Below are 22,728 nucleotides of genomic sequence, written 5' to 3' on the forward strand. Positions count from 1 at the left end.
TCCAGACTCCGGAGAAAATAATAAAGACATTATAACAACAATGATAATTATAAGATTTTGGGTCTGTTCAAAAACATCTGGTGGTCCGGATTTGGCCCGCCATCATCTGCCCATTGACTGCTCCTGGGGGAAAAGACTTCAGGAGCAGATTGTATTTGCACAGACACATCTACACTGCCTAGGCATGCAGCAGAGGGAGCTGCTCTGCCAAAATGATCAGTTTTGGCTGGTTTTGGGTTACAAATCACTCTAGTATTTGAGTGGAAGGGCAATGAAATGTTGTTATCCTGAGTGTGTGAGCAAAGGGCATCAGAACTGTGATTTGCAGGCCCCTGACTGAGTGGGTCACGCAGGGATTCTCACTTGCTAAGCAGGGGGTAGAGTTGCCAAATCCCAGTGAAAGAGAGACAAGGGTGGAGGCGGGAATTCTTTTCTGGTGGTGTGGGCTCTGGCTAAGAGTGGTCTCTCCCTTGTTTAAAGACAGAGCTGGTTAGTCTCAGTGGTGAGCCCTTGTTTTGTTCCGTGGTCACTACCCCTGCAATCACTGCTAACCAGCTGTAGGTGCTGAGCCTTAGACCTGGTGTGGGGCCATGTTACAGTGAAAGGGACTGTCCAGCCTGCACCAGCAGGGAGGTTCCCCACTACTGGCTGAAATCCCTGAGAGCTGGGTAAGTGACAGAACCTCCGAATGTGGCAGCGGAGAAAGTGGTGGCAGCAGCGGGCCATGACAAAAATGGGTGGAGCAGCAGAGTGAACAACAGCAGTGGTGGGTGACAGCAGCGAGTGAATGCTAGCAACTGTGAGCCAATTGCAGAGGCAGCAGCTGAAGCATTGCTCAATGCCTCCCCCCACACCCATGGTGGGAGGTTGTAACGGGGTCCCTGAGGTGTAACGTGGACTGTGGGACTGCTGAGCCCTCCAACCCCACCTGCCTGGGCCGTCCCTCACACTGCGGTGCTAATGTCAAGCTACAAGCCTCGGACAGGCCCTGCACTCACACAGCCATCCACAGGCAGGGACACACCTGTTACCCGAAATTGGGTCAGCTAGTGAGCTTAGGGAGGACTAATGACCCACCAGAGTTTGGCAGAAAGCAGTACGTTTATTATATTGATAGCTAAGCTCAAAATAGAGGGTGGTGTCACATTCACACTTGCATACTCATGCTCCCAGGACAGGCATGGCACTGGAGATGTCAGGATCCTTCAACGTAAGTGTCCCACAGCATAGCGATGGATTGTGCGATGAAGGTAAGTCTTCCCGAGGCATGATGGAATGCAATGCGGTGAACCACTGGCCAGGCGGTCCGGGCGAAGGGCCTTCACGGGAGGTACAAGCTTGTGAGTGCACTGCTGAGCACATGGCCCCTTCCCCTTTTAAGGACCTGCTCCTCATGGCCTGTGACTAGAGATGACTTGGCTGCATCTGGTTGGTCACACTCCACCTCAGCCAGTGTCCATGCAGTGTCCATGCATTGGGTGTGTGAACGCTGCCTAATTAGAGTCCCAGACACCTTGTGGAGCTTGGGGGCGGAGGCTCGACTGATTAGGGGGCCTATAAAAGCGGCCGCCCAGCCAGGCAGCGGCACAGCTGTGAGCAGCGGCACAGGAGGCTGCTAACAGGGGAGTTTGAGTGGGAGTCTCATTGGAGGAGAAGGTATCTGTACTTGTGTCTGTCTTTGTAGTGCTTGTGTATGTAGAGGCCTGTAGGGGCACTGTGCTGGGAGGGCAGCCGAGCCCTGAGTAGGGGGCGGAGCTTGGCTGATTAGGGGGCCTATAAAAGCGGCCGCCCAGCCAGGCAGCGGCACAGGAGGCAGTGAACAGGGCTGCTAACTGGGGAGTTTGAGTGGGAGTTTGCAGGGGGAGGTGGAAGGGGAGGCAGGAGGGCGCGGTGTCCCGTGTGCTCTGTTTCCCCAGGTGCACTGGGCAGAGACTACAGCGGCCATGAGCCAAGCAGCAGGGGACACAATGCAGATGATTGCATGTGGAAGCTGCGGTATGTACATGGTACTAGAAGGGGGAAGCCTAAACAGAGGTATGTCTGTATGAAGTGCCGTCTAATAGAGCTGCTGGAAGAAAAGATCCGAGGGTTGGAGATGCAGGTAGATACCCGGGTAGAGTTTAGAAGGGGGTTCGAGCAGCTGATGGAGGAAAGGCAAGGAGGGGCTGAAGGGGAATGCTCAGGGGTTCAGGTGGAAGCAGGGGCTAAGGTCTGTGAGGGGGGAATATCTGAGGGAGAACAAGGGCAGTGGAAGCATGTGACCATGAGAAGCAGGCCAAGGAAAAGGAGGGCTAGTGAAGGGGAAATAGAACTCAGGAACAGGTTTGGGTGTTTGGATAGCGAGGAGGGGGGGCAGCAGGTGGTAACTGAAGGTGGGAGGGTGAGGAAGAAGAGAAGAGCAGCTAGCCCAATAGAGAGAGGGGAGGAGTTGATGGAGACAGCACCAAATCTGGGCCCCGGGAGGATACAGGATGGCACAAGGGGGAGTATAAAGGAAAATAGGAACGGACACGGGTTACGACTAGAGGGAACAGAGGATAGATTAGTAGATCGCACTGTCGCCAGGCAAAGGCAGGTTTACGTGATTGGGGACTCCTTACTGAGGAGGTTAGACAGGCCTGTGACCAGGGCGGACCCAGAGAACAGAAGGGTGTGCTGTCTACCGGGTGCTAAGATACGGGATGTGGACCTGCGGTTGAAAAGGATCCTAAAAGGAGCAGGTAAGAACCCCTTGATAATCCTTCACGTAGGAACAAATGACACAGCTAGGTTCTCGTTAGAGAGAATCAAGGGAGATTATGCCAGACTGGGGAAGACGCTCAAGGAAATCGAGGCTCAGATCATCTTCAGTGGGATTCTGCCTGTTCCTAGAGAAGGGCAGCAAAGGGCTGACAGGATTGTGAGGATAAATAGCTGGCTAAGGGAGTAGTGCTATAAGGAGGGCTTTGGGATGTATGGTCACTGGGAGGCTTTCGGGGACAGACAACTGTTCTCACGGGATGGACTTCACCTGAGTAGGGAAGGAAATAGACTTCTGGGAGGGACGCTGGCTCATCTCATCAAAAGAGCTTTAAACTAGGAATCTGGGGGAGACGGTTGGGAGATGTCCAGTTAATCTCCACGCCAGATTCCAACATTGAAAAGGAGGGTGATGAGATAAGAACAGATATGTCCAAACCCTTCCCCCCGGCTATAAGAAGGAGAGGGGGGATGAACAGCAAGGGGTCCGTACCAAATTGCATAACTGATGGGAGACAGGCTAAACGGCATACATTAAGATGTTTATACACCAATGTGAGAAGCCTAGGTAACAAAATGGAGGAATTGGAGCTCCTGGTCCGAGAAATGAAACCGGATATCGTAGGAATAACCGAAACCTGGTGGAACAGTAGTCGTGACTGGAGTACAGATATGGAAGGGTATGTGCTGTTTAGGAACGATAGGAACAAAGGTAAAGGTGTGGGGGGGTAGCATTGTATGAGGTAAACTGTAAAGAAATAATAACTGATGGAATGGATAAGATGGAGTCTGTCTGGGCAATACTCACACTGGGTAAAAGAACTACTAGAGCCTCCCCGGGATAGTGCTTGGGGTGTGCTATAGACCGCCGGGACTACCCTGGATATGGACAGAGAACTATTTAATGTTTTTAGGGAAGTAAATACTAATAGGAACTGTGTAATCATGGGAGACTTTAACTTCCCGGATATAGATTGGGGGACAAATGCTAGCAACAATAATAGGGCTCAGATGTTGCTAGACGTGCTAGCTGATGAATTCCTTCATCAAGTAGTAGCTGAACCGACGAGGGGGGAGGCCATTTTAGATTTGGTTTTGGTGAGTAGTGAGGACCTCGTTGAGGAAATGGTTGTAGGGGACAACCTTGGCTTGAGTGATCATGAGCTAATTCGATTTAAACTAAATGGAAAGATTAACAGAATTATATCAGAGACTAGGGTTTACAATTTCAAAAAGGCTAATTTTAATAAATTAAGGGGACTGGTAAGGGAAGTGGATTGGGCTAACATATTTATGGATCTAAAGGCGGATGGCGCCTGGGATTATTTTAAGTTGAAGTTGCAGGAGCTGTCGGAGGCCTGTATCCCGAGAAAGGGAAAACGGTTAGTAGGAAAGAGATTTAGACCAAACTCGGGGGTGGTACCGTTGGACTGGAGAATAGCTAATGTGGTTCCTATTTTCAAGAAAGGGAAAAAAAGTGACCTGGGTAACTACAGGCCTGTTAGTTTAACATCTGTAGTATGTAAGGTCCTGGAAAAAATTTTGAAGGAGAAAGTAGTTAAGGACCTTGAGGTCAATGGCAATTGCGACAAATTACAACATGGTTTTACGAAAGGCAGATCGTGCCAAACCAGCCTGATCTCCTTCTTTGAGAAAGTAACAGACTTTTTAGATAAGGAAAATGCAGTGGACCTAATATACCTCGATTTCAGTAAAGCGTTTGATACGGTACCGCACGAGGAATTATTGGTTAAATTGGAAAAGATGGAGATCGATATGAAAATCCAGAGGTGGATAAGGAACTGGTTAAAGGGGAGACTGCAGTGGGTCATACTGAAAGGTGAACTGTCAGGTTGGAGGGAGGTCACCAGTGGAGTTCCTCAAGGTTCGGTTTTGGGTCCCATTTTATTTAATCTATTTATTACTGACCTCGGAACCAAATGTAGGAGTGGGCTGATAAAGTTTGCAGATGACACAAAGTTGGGAGGTATTGCCAATTCGGAGAAGGATTGGGATATTCTGCAGGGAGACTTGGATGACCTTGTAAATTGGAGTAATAGAAATAGGATGAAATTTAATAGTGAAAAGTGTAAGGTGATGCATTTAGGGATGACTAACAAGAATTTTAGTTATAAGCTGGGGACGCATCGGTTGGAAGTAACGGAGGAGGAGAAAGACCTCGGAGTCCTGGTTGACCGCAGGATGACTATGAGTCGGCAATGTGACGTGGCCGTGAAAAAAGCTAATGCAGTCTTGAGATGCATTAGGCGAGGTATATCTGGTAGGGATAAGGAGGTGCTGCTTCCGTTATACAAGGCACTGGTGAGACCTCATTTGGAGTACTGTGTGCAAGTTCTTGTCTCCCATGTTTAAAAGGGAACTCAAACTGGAATGGGTACAGAGAAGGGCCACTAGGATGATCAGAGGAATGGAAACCTGTCGTATGAAAGGAGACTCGAGGAGCTCGGTTTGTTTACCCTAACCAAAAGAAGGCTGAGGGGGGATATGATTGCTCTCTTTAAATATATCAGAGGGATAAATTCCAGGGAGGGAGAGGAATTATTTCAGCTCAGTACTAATGTGGACACGAGAAGGAATGGATATAAACTGGTGGTGGGGAAGTTTAGGCTTGAAATTAGACAAAGGTTTCTAACCATCAGAGGGGTGAAATTTTGGAACAGCCTTCCGAGGGAAACAGTGGGGGAGAAAGACCTCTTTGGCTTTAAGATTAAGCTTGATAAGTTTATGGAGGGGATGGTTTGATGGGATAACATGATTTTAGTCAATTAATCAACAGCGTGCCATCACTGGTAAATAGTATCAATGGTCAATGAGGGTCTGGCTAGAGAATCTTGCCTGCATGCTTGGGGTTCTACTGATTGCCATATTTGGGGTCGGGAAGGAATTTTCCTCCAGGGTAGATTGGCAGAGGCCCTGGAGGTTTTTCGCCTTCCTCCACAGCATGGGGCGGGGGTCGCTAGCTGGAGGATTCTCTGCGACTTGAAGTCCTTAAATCACAGGATTCGGGGACTTCAACAGCTGAGTCAAGGGAAAGGGGGTGGGTCAGCTTTTGTGGCCTGCATCATGCGGGAGGTCAGACTAGATGATCATACTGGTCCCTTCTGACCTTAAAGTCTATGAGTCTACCTGGGAGCTCTCCTGATCTTCCAGCTGTTCAACCAATCCATTCATCCCACAAGCATTCCAGGAGGGAGGGGTGGGGGAAAGTGTAACAGACCTTTTGAGCATACAGGTTATACATAGCATACAGATCACTGCTGCTCCTACAACAACATCCAACTGCATTACATGAATACTCTCCCAGCCACTCATGAGCCATAGTAGGGAGGCTCCAGTCAATTCCCCCCAGCTCCCCAGCCTTGCACCCCAGGATTGTACCATTGTGCACTTGTCAGCAGCCTAGCCAGTGTAAGCTCATTACCTAGTTCACCACACCCTCAGTGTGGAATGGACACACATCAGCCTTTGTAGTCTGAGCTGCAATTCCCCAAGCACTTCAAACAAAACACACTGTTTGAGGTAACATATCAAACAGGTTTATTAACTACAGAACAGTTGATTTAAGTGATTATAAGTAGCAGATGCAGAGGTCTTAATTCTAACTTAAAGAGGCTAAGCAAGATTTGAATCAAGCAGTGTCTCACCCTAAGAGCTGGTACAAGCAGCTTCCAGTTCTCCAATACACAGACTGAACCCCTTTCCAGCTTGGGACCAAACTCCCTCCTTCAAAGTCTTCGGCTACACTACGGACCTTACAGCGGCACAGCTGTACCGCTACAGATGTGCCGCTGTAAGGTCTCCCATGTAGCCACGCTTTGCCGATAGGAGAGAGTTCTCCTGCTGGCATGATTAAACCGCCCCCAATGAGCGGCGTTAGCTATTTCTGCAGGAGAGCCTCTACTGCCAACATAGCGCTGTCCATATCAGCACTTCTGTCTGTGACAGTTGTCTGTCAGGGCTTTCTTTTTTCGCACCCCTGACCGACAGAAATTTTACCAACAGAAGTGGTGTTGACAAAGCCTTTGTCTTTCAGACAATCTTCCAGGTGTTGAGCTGAGCGGGGAGAGAGGCCAAGTAATGATGTCACTCTTCCTCTTTTATACTTTTTTCCGGCTGCTCGAAAGATTCTTGCTGTGACGTGGGTTAGCGTATCCCCATGGCATACGTGCCTTCTCCAAAAAGTCTCTGGGATAGTGGATTGAGTGTTGATGAGCCCTTAACTCCTGTCTGGCCACTGATGGCTGCTCCTTTGTCCCTACTGAAAGGCTGGCTTTGGGCATCTCCCAACCCCATGACATATTTCAGTAACACAAAAGGCAATACCTCATAACTTCACACACAATGATAGCAGAGACAATCCAACAGGATATTACGGTTCAACAGATCATAAAGTAATCGTTCTAGATTACTACATTTTTAATTGACTGAAACAAAGACATTATTTTAAATTAATCAGTCACAGAGGTTTAGTATGTTCATAACAATGTTCATTGCTTTTAGAAAAAGGGAACACTAATTTATTTTGTGTTATCTCCATAACCAGACATGTTTATGAAATTTCACCAACTTTATGTTTCCAAAGATTTTAGGCATAACAAAGGATTTTAAATCTTACTAAGGTACTGATTGTGCTGGAGGGTTCTCTTAAAACTAGTTCATCAAATAGTTCAGAGGTAAAGAAAGGGAAACTTGTTTGTCCAGCTATCTGGAAGGAAAGCGTTGTCCCTTTAAGGGCTAGCCTCTCTTCAACAGGGGGGTGAAGGGAGAAAGGGATGGACAGAAAGGACAGGGAGACTTTGGAAGCAAGTTTTTTGTACTATAGTAACTAAAATTAAAATATGTATTTTAGATAAGAGTGGTCTTTTGAAGGATTTATTTTAAAAACTATATGTCTGAAGAGCCAAGCATGTGAGGCTAAAGGTGAATACTCAGATCGTGGATCTAAAACTCTATGCAAGGATTTTTTAGAGATGTGATTTCATAATCTTCAGCAATCTTCTAATGAAATAGTTTAAAATTTGCTTTAAAAATAAGGTCCCGTAGACTAACATATTCTGAGTAAATATTACAGTAATGCACAACTGTTTTTGTCAGTAAATTCAGAAACTGAGACCTGGTCCACACTAACCCCCCCACTTCGGACTAAGGTACGCTAATAACGTAGCTGAATTCGAAGTACCTTAGTCCGAACTTACCGCGGGTCCAGACGCGGCAGGCAGGCTCCCCTGTCGATGCCACGTACTCCTCTCGCCGAGCTGGAGTACCGGCGTCGACGGCAAGCACTTCCGGGATCGATCCCAGAAGATCGATCGCTTACATCCGGACCAGGAAGTAAGTATAGACGTACCCTGACAGTATATACCTAGGGGTTGGCAAATGCCTGTTAAATGGCTTCATTACCACTCGAATGGCTCTTTAACAGTTTCAATGTTGTGCTAATAGGATTGGCAGGCTGGAGGCTTTTTCACTTTTAAGTTACTAGCTCCCTTCCGGAGTAAGAGACACCAGGCTGCAGCAGCCAGCTGTGGGAGCCTGCAGGAAGGGTCAGAACAGGGATAGGAAGGTGGGGGGGTGGACACTAAGACCCAGGAGGTGCCCCGAATTTTCCGGTGCCCTACACAGCTGTGTATGCTGAGTATGCCTAAGGACGGCCCTGGGTGAATGTCACCCCCGTCCCTCCATCTCAGGGACCCAGTCTGAGCTGGGAGTTCATCTGAAAGAAAGGACGGATTCTCTCCCCAGCGAAGGAGGCCTCAGTGAAAGTGAAGATCGGGGCCTCATTATCAGCACTGAAAAATGCCACCTGCCCCTGTTCATAGTCCAGACAGACCCGAACCTGCCGGTGCCAGCTGCTCTGGGGCAGGGTGCTCTGAGGGGCAGGTTGAACCTTAGACACCCATCCCCACCAATTCATGGCCCAGATCCCCTCCTCAGGGGAAATGCCGATCCAGCCTTTCCTCCACACAGACTCCCTGGCCACCCCGATGGCCCAGAATTCCTCATCCCCCACCTCCACCTCCCAGTACCAACTCCCCGTGGTGAACCCTGGAGAGCCCAGCACACAGTGCCAACGATCAAATCGCTCAGGATTGTTGGGCAGGTCCTGCCGTGTGTCTCCCCATCTCACACCCCGCCGATCCTCAGACAGGATGAGTTCAGGATGAGCTGTGTCTGGATCCAGAGTCACATGCACTGTGGGGAATTCAAGGGAATGGGTTAAAAAACCTCGGGACAGGAAGGGGGACAGCAGCTGAAGGGGGGGTAGGGAGTGGGGGGAAGGGGAAGGACTGCAGTAGAGGACAGTAGGAGCTGAAATAGGGGGCAGAGAATGGGGAGGGGATAGGTAATTTTAAGTTGAAAAGATCGTAAATGTGTTATAAGACTGAAAACTATTATAACTGTACTTGTCATGAACCCCCCTTTCAGTGACAGGTGGGTCCCCCTTGCCGTCCCTTCATTCCCCATATTCGTCTCCTCACCAAGGGGTGAAGGCAGAAACCCCCCCTCCCTTCAACCCCCGTTGTGATAACTGTCCCTACAGGCTGACCCTGACTGTGAGCGCCGCTGGCAGACATGAGTGAGAGCTCATCAAAAGTCACAGTAACCCATGGTAATAAATGTTGAAAGTAGGGTGACCAGAGAGCAAATGTGAAAAACGGGACCAGGGGTGGGGGGTAATAGGAGCCTATATAAGAAAATGTCCCAAAAATCAGGACTGTCCCTATAAAATCGGGACATCTGGTCACCCTAGTTGAGAGGAAAGGGGTTGAAAGGGGAGTGAAACAGACTGAAATAGCCCAGACAAAGAGACCTCCTGCTATAACTCAAGGATTGAGTTAAGCTCATGCCTGGTGAACAAGCGACGTGTGGGACTGGTACTAAGGAGACCAAAATTGGTGTGTCAGAAACTGGGTGTAATTGGTGGACAATATAATGAGTGAACAGAGCTATTCCACCTCTCCCTTCCCTGTGGGGTTCTTGAAAGAAAAGCCTGTGGCAGGAGAGTCTGAGACTCACTGCTGATGGGGGGAGGGGTGACTGAATGGAGTGAGCTGCATCATCATGGCTGCCACCCCCACTGTCCCCTGGAACCCCGGGATCCCCCATGACACCGTTGGATCTTTGTCATCCTGAGCCTGAAAGGCACCTGACCAGACCAGGCCAGAATGTGGGACCCAGATGACATCACTACCTCCATTGGGTCTGGCTAAAACCCACCACCACCTGGGATGTGAGACTTTGCCCCTCACTTCCTGTGTCCTCTTCCTCCCTCACGTCTTCTCTTTCCTATAGCCAGGGCTGCCTGGGGGGGCAAGTGGGGCAATTTGCCCCAGGCCCCGCAGGGGCCCCCACGAGAACGTCATAGGCTCCCCCCCGCCTCTGCCTTCCCCCATCCCCCAGCGCCACGGCGCGCCGCATCCAGGAGCAGCCCTGGACAGCGCTGCAGCGGCATGGCTCGGGCGGGGCCTGAGCTCCTCCCGCTCAGAGCCGCGAGGTAAGGTAGGGTTACCATATTTCAGCAAGAAAAAAAGAGGACGGGAGGAGCCCCGCCCTAGCCCCGCCTCTGCCCCTCCCACTTCCCACCCCCCCAGAACCCCCAACCCTCCCCCCGTTCCTTGTCCCCTGACTGCCCCCTCCTGGGACCCCTGCCCCTAACTGCCCCCCAGGACTCCACCCCCTATCTAAGCCTCCCTGCCTCTTGTCCCCTGACTGCCCCAACCCTTATCCACACCCCCACCCCCAGACAGACCCCTGGGACTCCCACGCCCCATCCAACCACTCCCCACCCCCTGACAGCCCCCCCAGAACTCCCAACCCATCTAAACCCCTCTGCTCCCTGTCCCCTGACTGCTCCGATCCATCTCCCCACCCCTGCCACCTGACAGCCCCCCCCAGAACTCCCAAACCCCCACCCCTCCCGCTCCTTGTCCCCTGACTGCCCCCTCCTGGGACCCCTGCTCCTAACTGCCCTCCAGAACCCCACCCCCTACCTAAGCCTCCCTGTTCCTTATCCCCTAACTGCTCCTTCCTAAGACCCCCCCCAACTGCCCCCCAGGACCCTACCCCCTACCTGTACCCTGACTGCCCAAAACTTTCTCCACTCCCCCCAAAAAGCCTCCCCCCCGTTTCTTGACTGCCCCCTCCAGAACCTTCCTGCCCCCTGACCTCCTTACCCTGCTGCTCAGAACAGGGTGTTGGGCTCTGTGCAGCCGAGCCGGACACGTGGCTGAGCTCCCCAGCACAACAAAACCCGGTCCCTGGCCCTGCACAACAAAACCCGGTCCCTGGCCCTGCACAGTGCTGCCGGACTGGGCTGCAAGGGAGCTGCCGGCTCAGAATGCAGGGCGGATCCGGCTCCTCTACAGCTGCTCCTGAGTCCAGCCCGGGACTTCCCTGCAGCCCTCCCAGCCGCTCGCTCTGCTCTGCCGGGGGAGGGGGAAATCCCGGACATTGTGAGTGCTTCACAAATTCCCCCCGGACGCTATTTTTAGCACACAAAAGGAGGACATGTCCGGGTAAATCCGGACGAATGGTAACCCTAGGTAAGGGGCGGGATTGCGAGTTGCGGCCGAGCGGCGGGAGCTCAGGCCCTGCTGGAGCCACGCCGCTGCAGCACTGTCCAGGGCTGGGCTGTGTTTCTCCAGCAAGGGTCACACTCCACTTCTGAGCATCTCTCATTGCCTAGTTTGTGTGAATCACATTCATAGGCCTCACGTCTCCCCACACATGGTATCAGGGGCCTAGGTGCCTGACTGAGGCTTTGTAGATGCCACGGGGGGGGAGGGGAGGGGCTAGCTGAAAGTTAGGCATAGTGCCCAAGTTCCTTTGTGGATCTGGGCCTGAGTGCAGAAGGCTCTGGGTGTGTTATATTTCACCCAAACCCACAGGGCTGCACTAATGATAATTCTTTAAACTTATCCCAGACCTTTTTCCCACCATCCTGTTTGTTTCCTACAGCAGTCTGAGGTGCACTCAGAGTTTGCTTCTGAGCTTCAAAGTGAACTTAGTGCCAGAGATAAAAGGAGGATTCAAACTCCTTTGAAATCCCTGGGTATAATAATAAATAATCTCAGAACAACAGTTTCTTCCACCAACAAAGCAGATCTCTGGAAGGGCAATGTCTAGAGAAAGGTTTCTCTCCCTAGCTGATTTAGCCAATATTCTGCAAATCAGTCAGATACACCTCTACCTCGATATAATGCTGTCCTCGGGAGCGAAAAAAATCTTACCGCGTTATAGGTGAAACCGCGTTATATCGAACTTGCTTTGATCTGCCGGAGTGTGCAGCCCCCTTTCCCCCCGGAGCACAAGGGGGAATGATGTTAGCTAAGGTGATGGAAGCACTCTTCCACTGGCCTGGAAGACTTTCATACCCCTGACCAATGTAGCTACACTGATAGAATTTTCATGTGTAGACCAAGCCTTAGCTAGACTCTTATTTTAAGCTCTTAAGTGGTGCTATATATATAGCTATACTTTTTCCAGTTCATTGTAGAAAAAGTGGAACTATGCTTTTCATTCATCTCTTCAATCTCTCACACATTTAAAAAACATAACAATGAATACATTTCAAATATTGCTATATTTGAAAACAAAACAGCTTGTGGAGGTGTCAGCAAGAAGAGGTGTCAGCAAACATTTCTAACAAGACCTTTTAACTTATTTATTTCTAGTTTTTTAATCAGATTCTTAAATGTGTAGAAATAAAATGTTAAGGTTCCACATTAAAAACAATTTTCAAAAGATCATACAACTCCCATCCCTTAGTGGGAGGTGTTTCTCTGTACTCCAGGTAGAAGGAAGAGGGAAAATGGAACTTACCAGATTTAGCAAGAATTTCCTCTAAAAGACAAATAAAGAAAAATAAATAATGTATGAAAATGATGATAGTTGTTAAGATGTTTCATAATAGAGGTATTTTTTCTCCCCTGTCCTTTTTTGTATTTTTGCAAAGTCAAATGGTCAAATATGGATCAGTAATAGAAACCTGTGTTCCCAGGAGCCACATCATATGTCAGGGCAATCCAAGGAACCACGCTGATTTTAGAGCAGTTAGGAAAGACCAGCTTCAAACACAGGCCTGATCTAAACCTTAACTCTGGCAGGGCTGTCACCTTTATATGTTTAATACTTAATATACCTTAGAGAATATTTATGAAAATACTTATGTACCTTAATATTTAATACTCATTGGCCCAGAAAGCAAGTGTAGGCTCTGTAGGGTAGGGATTAGGATGGTCACTGGGGAGGGGTGAGCTCCTGGGTTTCAGTCTCTGTGCCTAAGACTATTTAATGATTTATACCACCTAGAACAGCTTCGACAGAGAGATTGAGAGAGACCCACTTAGAATAGCCAGCAGCCCTGCAGTTAGGGCACTCGCCTAGGAAAGGGGAGAGCAGGGATTCAAAGCTGGGCCGCCGCAGTTCGTCTGAGTGACTTAATAACTGGGCTATCGGTGATCAGAGGGACATCATCTCTGCAGTGCTGTACATGTAGACAAGCCATGACGCATCATTCGAAAAACTAAGGAGGTGCTCCTTAGTTTTTAGAATGACGCGTCATGGCTTGTCTACATGTACAGCACTGCAGAGATGAAGAAGCTCTCTCGTCAACAAAGCGCTGTCTACACCAGGGTTAGGTCGGTATAATTTTTCACATCCCTGAGTGACGTAGTTATACCGAGATGTTTGTGGTGTAGATCTGGCCTAAGGCACCTTGTGAAACCTAACAACATAGGACTGGAAGGAACCACCTGAATCATTGAGCCAGTCCCCTGCTATCACTGACCACCTCTTTAAATCTAGCCCTTCATTTCCAAACTGACTTAGCTTTTAATTTAAACAATGTTTTCAAAAGCCCCAAATCACAATGAAATAGTTTTGAAGTTTTTATAACTACCAGACAAACAAAAAATCAATTATTTCAACAGCTCTTTCTCTGACCCTGTCATTCACCAACCAGTCTGCCTGCACAGACCAGGGAGCAGAGGCGTTAAGTTGGAGAGGTTGTAGCTGATAGACTTTTTGACCTTTGTTACATCTGAATACCTCAGCTCTTTGCACTGTTATAAAATAACTGTGCTCTCTGATGCTCAACCATTGCTATTCTCCTGAATTTCAAAAGGTGTGAAGTAAACTTTCTTGTCTGAAATTACAGCACGTTGCTTTGAATATACAGCAGGGAAACAGATTTCCTCCATTCGATGGAAAATTTTATCTCTTCCACTGTCTGACTGAAAACGACAACATGTACTCAGTAAATCCATTGTACCCTGCTTTGCTGCTATTTGAAATGACAGCTGTGTCAGAGATGATGGTGCACACCTTGGGCTGGACTGTACACTGCGCTAACACCTCTGAAATCCAGGAAATACAAAGTTAAGTTACATGCCACCTGTTCAAAGCATCCTTAGTTCTGCCCCTTTTAAGCTGTGTCCCACCATGTCCACAACATACCATTCCCATCAGGCAGAGCAGTTTTCAATCAGTTTTAGCTCAGTGAGAAAAGTTATCTTTTAAACTGCGAGTCTCAATCCTAACTACAGCAGAGTTGCTGCTCCATTATCAGACTTCACTGTTAGCTACATCCATGCAGCCTACCTTGATATACACCTGGACCTTTTCCCTAGTGAAGCCTGCACTTACTCCAGTCCCCTGCTCTCACAGACAGCTCCTGTGGCACTTTGTACCTCAAAGCAGCCCCCTGAAATCCCTATATTCACCCCATCATATAATTATGATATGTTTCCTACAAAGTATCCATTGTAAAGTATCATTTTAAAATTCTTGATCTGTTTAACATTAATATCCTGTTGGATTGTATGTGCTATGATTGTATGTGAAGTTATGAAGTTTTGCTAGGTGTGTGTTACTGAAATATGTTGTGAGGTTGGAAACATCCACAACCAGCCTTTCAGGTGCAACAATGGAGTAGCCAGATGTGCTGATGGGCCATTAAAGGGAATTCACTTTCCCAGCAGCCATCCCAGAAGATTTCTCAGAGAGGTCACGTAGACAATGGAGATTACTTGACCAATGGAGGCAGACCCCCACCTTGCAAGCATAGATCTTTGCAGCAAACTGGAAGAAACTATAAAAGAAGGGATGTGACATCGTGATTGGCTTCACTCCTGCCACAACTCAACACCTGGAAGAAACATCTAGCGGACAAAGACTTTGAACTGTGGAGGGTGGTCCGGTGCTGGAGGAGAGACCCAGCCACTGTATTGAAGATCTGTGACCTGTTTGTACCATCTGTCAGGGTGAGACACTGCTTGATTCAAATCCTGTTTAGTTTATAGAACTCAGATTGCAAATTTACTTTTCTTTCTTAGGTAACCAACTTTGATCTCTATGTCTGCTACTTATAATAACTTAAAATCTATCTTTCTGTAGTTATTAAATCTGTTTTATATTTTACATAAAATAGTTGAAGTGCTTGGAAAATCTCAGCTCAGGATACAAAGGTTAGTGTGTGTCCTCTCCACATTGAGGGAGGGGCAGACTGGGTAATGAACTTACATTGCTCAGGCTTCTGACCAGCGCAAGACACTTCAGCTCTGGGGTCCTAGGCTGGGGAGCTGTGAGGATTGGCTGGAGCCTCTCTGCTGACGATTCATGAGTGGCTGGGAGAAGCATTCATGTAACTCAGCTAGGTGTGTCCCTTCCTGTGGATATCCGTGTAAATGCAGAACCTGCCAGAGGTCTGTAGCTTGCCAACAACCACCCAGTGGTGGGACAGAGGGCTCAGCAGTCCCCCAGTCCAGGTGACATCCTGGGATCCCCATCACAGCCCCTTCATAAAATCCTATTAAAAAACTTAGCAAGTTCCATTTTAACATTAGTTCTGTTTCATAGATTCATAGATTCTAGGACTGGAAGGGACCTCGAGAGGTCATCGAGTCCAGTCCCCTGCCCGCATGGCAGGACCAAATACTGTCTAGACCATCCCTGATAGACATTTATCTAACCTACTCTTAAATATCTCCAGAGATGGAGATTCCACAACCTCCCTCGGCAATTTATTCCAGTGTTTAACCACCCTGACCGTTAGGAACTTTTTCCTCGTGTCCAACCTAGACCTCCCTTGCTGCAGTTTAAACCCATTGCTTCTTGTTCTATCCTTAGAGTCTAAGGTGAACAAGTTTTCTCCCTCCTCCTTATGACACCCTTTTAAATACCTGAAAATACCTTTAAATACCTGTTGTTTTCTCTCACAACACTTCCTGGCAGTCTGCTCCAGAACCTCACTCCTCTGATGGGTAGAAACCTTTAGTTCCCAGCCTGAATTGAATTCAAGGCCAGATAATCCCCATTTCTTCTTGATCGATTTGATTGTTAGCTTCAACAGTTCATCTCTCTCCACGTTGTTTACTCCCCTGATGCATTCGCAAAGAGCAATCACATCCCCTCTCAGCCTTCCCTTTGCTACCCAAAACAAGCTCAGTTTTTTTAGTCTCCTCTCTTACGGCAGGCCCTCCATGACCCTGATCATCCTGGGAGCCCATCTCTGAACCTGAAATTCATCCACCTCTGGCTGAGGTTGTGGGACACCCCACAGATGCCAGGACAGGAGAGCAGCCCCTCTTACAAAATATCCAGCTCCTGGGTGCTGATCCTTGGCATTGAGGAGAAGCTACAATTTGCTGCAGAAGTAGAAGAGGAGCCAGGGGAGGGATTTGAGTAGGGAGCGGACGACATGGTTGGAGAACAATTGAGGCAGCTGATTTTGCTGGCACAATGTTCGATCAGGCTCTTCATTTCTCTGGTGGGAGAGAAGAGCTTGAGAAGCAACAAAAGCACCTGGTGCCAGGGCTGAGACCCAACCAGAGTCCCCCTGACCACAGGGGAACCAGCCCCATGTAACCTCCTTGCCCAGCCACATGGCGATGGGGGAAATGACAGCAGGAAAACTTAGAGGTGTTCCAAGCCCCTGCAGCCAGAAGGATTCCTCCAGCAGTAGCCGGCAAAGCAGCAATAGCCTGCTGCCCAGACAGCCTCTGGCCTTTTCAGTTTGCTGGTTTCCTCTTTGCTCTGCTCCGTTCCCTGCCTCCCTCTGCCCTCCATGGTCCTAGGCAGGACCTGAATTGCTAATATATTGAACAATCACATTCTAAAAAACAGTGTTTCAGCCCTTCTTCTTTCATCTTAAAGGAAGAGCAGAAGCTGTGTTTATTTCCCCTTTGCTAGTCTTTTGAATACACCCCACTGGTCCCAGAAATTACCTTTGTCTTTCTTCATTTCAGATCGCAAGGTTGCTAGAAGGAGAAAAAGGCAAATTATGAGCTTTCGTTCTGCCATGGTTATGGTGATATTCCAACGGTTGAACACAATGTGTTGTGCTTGTGAAAGAGAGGGACAGATTTACAGTTAGTGGTTTAAAACACACCTGTCTCAAATGCACCGTGTGATCAAGTGGGGTCAAGTGAAGGCAGGGAGGAGTCGGCTATGTGGGATGAGGATAGAACTTGGGGGCAGAGAGGTGTGATGATCTGGCAGAATTGGGAGGGGAAAGATGAGGAAAGGAAGGAGATGTAGGACTGTTGTTTTTTTGGGGGGATGCACAGGTCAGGAAAGCCTCATCCCTTAGTGGGAGAGGTTTCAGGGGACTCCAGAAACAAGGAATAGGAAAAATTGAACTTACCAAGTTCAGCAAGAATTTCTTCTAAAAGACAAAAAAGAGGAATTAATAATGTGTAATAGCTGTTAAAAATTTTAGTACAGTGGTTCTCTCCCCACCCCTGCTACCTTCATCCATTTTGTTATGTTTGCAAAGTCAAACACAGGCAGTTTTTGTTTGTTTGTTTCCTGTTTTGGGCATGCTCTCTTGTGATGTTTTTTATCACTAGAGTTGGGCAACATTTTTCAGCTGAAATCATCATCATCGGCAGTTCCTTGGTTCGCGGATGATCTCTACCACAGATTTACTTATGGGTCCTGAGATATCTCAGGAGTCCAATCCTGGAACCACAGATCTGCCCGCAGTAGGTACAGACATTTCCTAGCGGGTCAGCTCCCCATTGTGAGAAAGTTCTTTTTCCTTCCTTCAGCTTTGAGGGAAAGGCGCTTCTCCTCGAAGCGGGCCACTACCTGATGGAGGCTGACCACTGAGGTCAGTTGGTGGCTTGCTACCCCCAGCTTGTGATGTCCACATCAGTTTTCTTGAGATACATTTTCAGTGTCTATTTGTAGCGTTTCCTCTGACCACCACGGGATCTCTGACCATGGGTGATCTGAGAGTAGATGGCTTGTTTTGGGAGGCGAGAGTATGGCATCCGCACACAATGTTCAGCCCAATGAAGCTGGTTCATGAGAATCATTGCTTAGTGCTGGTGACATTGGCTTCAGTGAGGATGCTGGCGTTAGCGTAGCAATCTTCCCATTTGATGCGAAGGATCTTCCAGAAGCATTGTCGGTGGTACCTCTCCAGACAGTTGGGTTTGCATCCCTAAAGGAGTGTAGGAGTCATATTTGTCTTATGGGTTATGTAAAAGGCCTGAGGCGGGCTGATGGAGCACTTTAGTCTTCCGAATATTGAGTCAGAGTCCTAGGCTTCGATGAGCTTGTGCAAAAAAATCCAGTGTGAACTGAAGGTCAGTCTTAGTGTGCACGAGGATGTCATCAGCATCTGGCCCTGCTGCCTTGCTGTTCTTCATTTGCATGATGGATCATGTTACTTCTTCAAGGGCAGGAGGATCAGCAAGAGATTCTCTTTCATGTCACTGAGGTATAGATTCGATGGTGGCATTAGAGACGGTTGACTCACGATTCAGGAGTGACTCAAAATGCTCCTTCCATCTGGCTTTGATGGCTTCATTGTCCTTAAAATATGTCAACCCGTCTTAGGCTCGGAGTGGTGTAGGACCATGGGATCATGGATTGTAGACTTGTTCATTTAAATTGCACAGATTACAGCTAATAGCCTTTTTGACTATTGGTACATCTGAATCAGGGCCGGCTCCAGGCACCAGCTTCTCAAGCAGGTGCTTGGGGCGGCCGTTCCGGACAGGGGCGGCAGTTCCAGGTATTCGGCAGCAATTCGGTGGAGGGTCCGTCACTCCGCCTGGGAGTGAAGGACCTCCCGCCGAATTGCCGCCGCAGATCGCGATTGCGGCTTTTTTTTTTTTTTTTTTTTGGTACAAAGGCCCATGGTTCAGAAATCCCTTTCCTAGGCCAGTGTTCTCGACTCGGCTGACACATTGTCCCTGAAAGGGTCAGTTGAGAACTCAGCGTGCGCACAGCAAGCTGGAAATCTGCACAGTGTGTGGAGCGTGTGTATGTGACTTGGAGCTTGGCAGGGCAGCAGCACTGGTTCGTGGGGTTAAGGCAGCTGGGCTGTGCAGGAGCACTCCACAAAGCAGGGTGGCAGACATGGGGTCTGCAGCTGGGAGTGTGTCTGAGAGGCCCAGAAGCACATGGGATCCTGGGGTTAGGCCCACCCACAGCAGACTGGCGTCAGTCCAGAGAGGGGGTGACACAGGGCCTTGAAGTGATTTAATTAGCTAGCAAAACACCCCTACCTTGGACCCATGAGCAGCCTTTGCCATGGGAATCACAGCGTGAGAGCGGTGAGTCGGGGATCCTTTGCAATCTTCACAAAGAGCTTTGGCAATCTCCTTACAGAACCATGTGAGCTCCTTGCCATGTTCCCCACAGACATTCCCTTCCCTTCCCCTTTTTCCTGATTTTAACCCCAGTTGTTTGATGAACTCTGCTATGCTGTCCAGCTGAGTGTTGGAAAGGTCTTTTCCAGAATGTGCATTTGGATGTTTAAAAGCGCGCTGGCGCAGCTTACTGACTCGCTCAGACCTCAGCGAAAAGAATATCCCCATTGTTATTGCTGCTTGCTGTGCACTCCACAATATCTGTGAGTGTAAGGGGGAGACATTTATGTCGGAGTGAGAGATTGAGGCAAATCGCCTGGCTGCTGATTACGTGCAGCCAGACACCAGGATGGTTAGAAGAGCACAGCAGGGCGCGGTGCGCATCAGAGAAGCTTTGAAAATGAGTTTTGTGACTGGCCAGGCTACGGAGTGAAACTTCTGTTTGTTTCTCCTTGATGAACCGTCCGCCCCCACCCCACCCGGTTCACTCTACTTCCCTGTAAACCAACCACCCCACCCTCCCCTCCCACCCTCGAGCAGCACATGCAGAGGCAATAAAGTCATGGTTACTTCACATTCATGCATTCTTTATGAATTCATCACACAACTAGGGGGATAATTGCCAAGGTAGCCCGGGATGGGTGGGGGAGTAGGGAAGGAAAAGGACACACTACAGTTTAAAACTTTAACTCTTATTGAAGGCCAACCTTCTGATGCTCGGGCAATCATCTGGGGTGGAGTGACTGGGTGGCCGGAGGCCCCCCCCACCGTGTTCTTGGGCGTCTGGTTGAGGAGGCTATGGAACTTGGGGAGGTGGGCTGTTGGTTACACAGGGGCTGTAGCGGCGGTCTCTGCTCCTGCTGCCTTTCCTGCAGCTCAACCATACGCTGGAGCACATCAGTTTGATGCTCCAGTAGACAGAGCATTGACTCTTGCCTTCTGTCTGCAAGCTGACGCCACCTATCATCTTCAGCCCGCCACTTGCTCTGTTCATCCCGCGATTCAGCCCGCCACCTCTCCTCTCGTTCATATTGTGCTTTTCTGCACTCTGACATTGACTGCCTCCATGCGTTCTGCTGTGCTCTGTCAGCGTGGGAGGACATCTGGAGCTCCGAGAACATATCAGCCCGAGTCTGCCGTTTTCTCCTTCTAATCTTCACTAGCCTCTGTGAAGGAGAAACATTTGCAGCTGGTGGAGGAGAAGGGAGAGATGGTTAAAAAAGACACATTTTAGAGAACAATGGGTACACTCTTTCACGTTAAATTTTGCTGTTCACATTACACAGCACATGTACTTTCGTTACAAGGTCACATTTTTCCTCTTATATTGAGGGCCTGCCGGTTTGGTGTGAGAGATCACTCACGCAGTGCCAGGCAACAGATTTCGGCTTGCAGGCAGCCATGGTAAGCCACAGTCTTTTGGCTTTTTTAACCTTCTTAACATGTGGGAATGGTTTCAAACAGTGGCACCCTCCTTTCCCATACCAAGCACCCGTTGGGTTGGCCATTTAAAAGGGGCTGCGGTTTCCGGGTTAACATGCAGCACAAACCCAACTAACACCCCCCCCCCAAATCTCTGGGATGATCACTTCACCCCTCCCCCCCACGGCGTGGCTAACAGTGGGGAACATTTCTGTTCAGCAGAGCAGGAACGGGCACCTCTGAATGTCCCCTTAATAAAATCGCCCCATTTCAACCAGGTGACCGTGAATGATATCACTCTCCTGTGGATAACAAAGAGCGATAAGGAATGGATGTTGTCTGCATGCCAGCAAACACCGAGAACATATGCTGCCATGCTTTGTTATGCAATGATTCCAGACTATGTGCTACTGGCCTGGCGTGGTAAAGTGTCCTACCATGGCGGACGGGATAAGGCAGCCCTCCCCAAAAAACCTTTTGCAAAGGCTTTGGGAGTACATGAAGGAGAGCTTTCTGGAGATGTCCCTGGAGGATTTCCGCTCCATCCTCATACACGTTAACAGACTTTTCCAGTAGCTGTACTGGCCGCGATTGCCAGGGCAAATTAATCATTAATCATTAAACACGCTTGCTTTTAAACCATGTGTAATATTTACAAAGGTACACTCACCAGAGGTCCCCTGTGTGCCCTCAGGGTCTGGGACCACGCCTTGGGTGAGTTCGGGGGTTACTGGTTCCAGGTCCAGGGTGATAAACATATCCTGGCTGTTGGGGAAACCGGTTTCTCCGCTTCCTTGCTGCTGTGAGCTATCTACATTATCTTCATCCTCATCTTCCTCATAGCCCGAACCTGCTTACCTGTGTGTTTCTCCATTGAAGGAGTCAAAGCACATGGTTGGGGTAGTGGTGGCTGCACCCCCTAGCATGGCATGCAGCTCTGCGTAGAAGCGGCATGTTTGCGGCTCTGCCCCGGACCTTCTGTTTGCCTCTCTGGCTTTGTGGTAGGCTTGTCTTAGCTCCTTAATTTTCACGCGGCACTGCTGTGCATCCCTGTTATGGCCTCTGTCCTTCATGGCCTTGGAGACCTTTTCTAATATTTTGCCATTTCGTTTACTGCTACGGAGTTCAGCTAGCACTGATTCATCTCCCCATATGGCGAGCAGATCCCGTACCTCCCGTTCGGTCCATGATGGAGCTCTTTTGCGATCCTAGGACTCCATCCATGGTTACCTGTGCTGATGAGCTCTGCGTGGTCACCTGTGCTCTCCACACTGGGCAAACAGGAAATGAAATTCGAACATTCGCGGGGCTTTTCCTATCTACCTGGTCAGTGCATCTGAGTTGAGAGTGCTGTCCAGAGCAGTCACAATGAAGCACTGTGGGATAGCTCCTGGAGGCCAATAACGTCGAATTCCGTTCACACTACCCCAATTCCGACCTGCTAAGGCCGATTTTATTGCTAATCCCCTCGTTGGAGGTGGAGTAAAGAAATCGGTTTAAAGGGCCCTTTAAGTCGAAAAAAGGGACTTAGCCGTGTGAACGTGTCCAGGCTTAATTCAATTTAACGCTACTAAATTTGACCTAAACTCGTAGTGTAGACCAGGCCTCACTCCTGTTGTGTCTGTTGTGTAGATTGTGAGCTCTCTGGGCCAGGGAGTCTCTTGTTACACATCTGTGACTGGGGTTCCTAGGCACTAACACACCATCACTGATACTGATAACCATTAACAGCGAACAGGGGAATAAACAAATGTGCTGACTATACTGTGGCCTTCATCGCTCCTTCATCACTAACCCACCTCAGAGTAATACAGCACCACCCACCCCTCCTGAACTTCCCAGAGAGGGGCCACCAGTACAGATGTGGACAAGGGAGCGGGGTTGGGCAGAGGGAAGGTATTAGAGGGAATTACTGGAGACAGGCCCATCCAGCTCAGCATAT

At 48.9% G+C, this 22,728-nt stretch overlaps 1 long non-coding RNA gene across 1 annotated transcript; it reads right to left on the bottom strand.

The window, feature by feature from the left end:
- Positions 1-6,273: 6,273 nt before the first annotated feature.
- Positions 6,274-21,439, bottom strand: LOC135977884 (uncharacterized). The gene is made up of 2 exons (XR_010595325.1): positions 12,583-21,439; positions 6,274-8,952 (listed from the first exon to the last, which is right to left on the bottom strand). It is a non-coding gene; the product is annotated as an uncharacterized LOC135977884 (long non-coding RNA).
- Positions 21,440-22,728: the final 1,289 nt, after the last annotated feature.

Source organism: Chrysemys picta, unplaced genomic scaffold, assembly GCF_011386835.1.
Source record: "Chrysemys picta bellii isolate R12L10 unplaced genomic scaffold, ASM1138683v2 scaf63, whole genome shotgun sequence".
In the NCBI taxonomy this organism is placed as follows: Eukaryota; Metazoa; Chordata; order Testudines; family Emydidae; genus Chrysemys; species Chrysemys picta.